Source organism: Equus asinus, unplaced genomic scaffold (assembly GCF_041296235.1).
Source record: "Equus asinus isolate D_3611 breed Donkey unplaced genomic scaffold, EquAss-T2T_v2 contig_36, whole genome shotgun sequence".
NCBI classification, from domain to species: Eukaryota; Metazoa; Chordata; class Mammalia; order Perissodactyla; family Equidae; genus Equus; species Equus asinus.
Window position 1 is genome coordinate 30,538 of NW_027225027.1, and position 2,777 is coordinate 33,314.

At 72.3% G+C, this 2,777-nt stretch overlaps 1 non-coding gene across 1 annotated transcript; it reads left to right on the plus strand.

Moving 5' to 3' along the window:
* The first annotated feature begins 1,946 nt into the window (after positions 1-1,946).
* Positions 1,947-2,065, plus strand: LOC139043779 (5S ribosomal RNA). Its single transcript, XR_011500845.1, has one exon. It is a non-coding gene; the product is annotated as a 5S ribosomal RNA (ribosomal RNA).
* The last annotated feature ends 712 nt before the right edge of the window (positions 2,066-2,777 follow it).

Here is a 2,777-nt window from a genome sequence, read left to right on the forward strand (position 1 = left end):
AATCTCGGCCTCCGGGGCGTTCGCCTCCTCGCCTCTGGGGCCGCAAGACCAGCGGTGTGCCTACGCATGCCGGCCAGAGGTGGCAGAACCTGACGAGGACACGTGCCGTGGAAAATGGAGAGCTTGGCGCCCCGGAGGGCCTCGTCGGACGTCTGTGGATGGCCGTCGCTCTCTTTGCCGAAGCCCGCCCCCTGCCCATCTTCTCTCCGTCCCAGGGTCCCCTTTCCAGTGGGACGCAAGAAGGCCCACAGGGCCCAAACGCTGGAGACGGGCAGCGCACACAGCGCGCCCTGGGTCCCGGGGGGTGCGGCGGGAAAGCCTTGCGGCACAGAACCCTGAAGCCCAGAGGTCTCGAGACAGGGAGAGCCGGGACGTCGGCAGGCACCGACGGGCCTTCGGACGCGACTCTTCCTCCCCGTCATCACACCGTGCTGCTCCTCCCTCCGTCCTGGGCGCGAGCGCGCTCTTGGGAAGACGGAGGCGCCTTCGTCGGTGACCTAGCGGGCGGGAGATCCCGGGCAACGTCCCCAGCGGCACTTGAGCAGAACGGGGACGCTGCGGTCGGTCGTCGGGGAGGGGCTTCTACATGTCTGGTAGATGGAGCTGCTTTCTCGTGCCAAGTTCTCTGGGCCCTGACTTTTCTGCCTGCTCCTTCTATCAACTCAGTAAGGTCGGGGGTGCCCGGCAGAAAGAGGAAAAGAGCCAGAGCGAAGAAGCGGAGAGAAAGGAACACACAAACCCGGACGCACACACACACACAGGCACACAGACACACAGGCGCGCGCGCGCGCACGCGCACACACACACACACACACACACACACGCCTACACACCCACTCGCACAACCCGCACAAGCACACGCACACGCAAGCGCAGACAGAGCGCGCCAGCGAGCTCCGGTGCCTGCCTGTGGTTCCTGGGCGATGGCGGGGCAGCGATGCCGGGAGCCCGGGACTCCTGAGAGCCTGTCTGCGCGGCCTAGGCCCCAGGGGTGATCGCCAGCCCCGGGGCCCCTGCCTCCTGGCCCGGGCCCAGCTCCAGCACCACCGCCCTCCTGGGGGGGAAGCGAGCTCTTGGGCAGAGCCTCTCTGGGTCAGGGTGGGTGTCTGTCTAGGTCCGTGTCTTGGATCCTCTCCGTGTCGCCGTTTCTCTGTTTCTCCGTGTCTCTGTCTCTGTCTCTGTCTCTGGGTCTCTGGGCTGGCGCCAGCAGGAGCTGTCCAGGGTCCCCGCGAGGGGCGGGTTGGGGGCGGGGTGCCGGTCTCCTGGGCGGCGCTGGCGGGGGGGAAGTGTGGCCGCCCCGCCTCCCCGCTCCCTCAGGGGCAGCGCGGCGGGCTTCCGCTGACGCCCTCTGGTCGCGCCGGTGGCTCCGCCTGGGTTTGGGCAAGTCGGGGCCCGGCCGGCGCCGCAGAGGTCAGGGCTCCCGCTGGGAGGCCCCTCGGGCCGGAGGGGACTCAGAGGAGCACGGGCCCGGCGGCCCGACGCCCCGACGCCTCGGGCCAAGTGCCCCGCGCCACCCCCCTCCCAGCAGCCGCATCTCCTGCGACCCATCGCCGGATCCGAGCGGCCAGGGCGGCCTGGAGTGTTCCCGGGCCGCGAGGGGAGAGCGCCCAGCCAGGCGCCCCGCCCCCATCCCCGCCCCCACCGCCGCCCCCACCACCCCTCGTTTCCACCGCCGCCCGCCCCGCCCCGCCTCCTCGCACCCCGGGCTGCTCCAGGCCTCCGCGCCTGGGAGGGCAGCAGGGCGGGGCAGCGCAGGGTTTGGCTGGCCCGCTGGCCGCGCCCGAGGCGGCCGCGGCGGGAGGCAGCAGCGGGAGGAAGGCGGCAGGCCGAGCGCGGGCGCAGGGGGCGCCGGCGGCGGGTGCGCGTCACAGAGGCCTGGGCGCGCGCGAGCCGCGGGCCGGGCGACGCGGCGCGGCTTCTTAGGGGCGCCGGCGGCAGGCGCCAGCGTCTACGGCCATACCACCCTGAACGCGCCCGATCTCGTCTGATCTCGGAAGCTAAGCAGGGTCGGGCCTGGTTAGTACTTGGATGGGAGACCGCCTGGGAATACCGGGTGCTGTAGGCTTTTGCCTCCCTCGCCTTTTGCCGCCGGCCGGGCGCGGCTCCCTCCGCGCTCCTGCCGCCCCTCCTCCGTCCTGCGGCCTCCGGCCTCCGTCCTCCGCGGACGCCCCCCACCCCTCCAGCCAGCCCGACGCCCCCACCCTCCCCCTCCCCTCCCGCCCCCCCTCCGCACCGCGGGCCCGCCGGCGCCGCCCATGGGCAGGGCCCAACCCCTCCCCGCCACAGCCCAACCCTTCCAGCTCGCGGCCCCACCCGAACCCAGGGCCAATCGGGGCCAGCCCGGCGGGACCGGGACCGGGACCGGGACCGGGACCGGGACCGGGACCGGGACCCCGACGCCGCACACGCCGCCGGCCGGCTCCCTCTGGCCTCGGCCTCTTCCCACCCGCTCGGCTCCCGCTCCGGTGACACCCCAGCCCTTCCCTCGGCGCCCCGCCCCCGCCGCCCCAGCCGCCGGGTAGAGTCGTCCTGTCAGGTGGAACGGATTCCACGGCGGTGCCGGGAGGCCCAAACGGGTCCCAAAGCGACCAGCCCCGCCCACCGAGGAAAGGCACCTGGTCAGGCTTTTCCAGACACCGCCCGCTCTCCAAGGACAGGGCGGACTGGGTTAGAGAGGAGCGTCTCGGGCACCTCACCCAAGACGGGATGGCTTCTGCCTTTGCTGGCGTCTCTGCCGCTGCAGGTCATCTTCTAAAACCTGGTACCCGCTTGCTTGT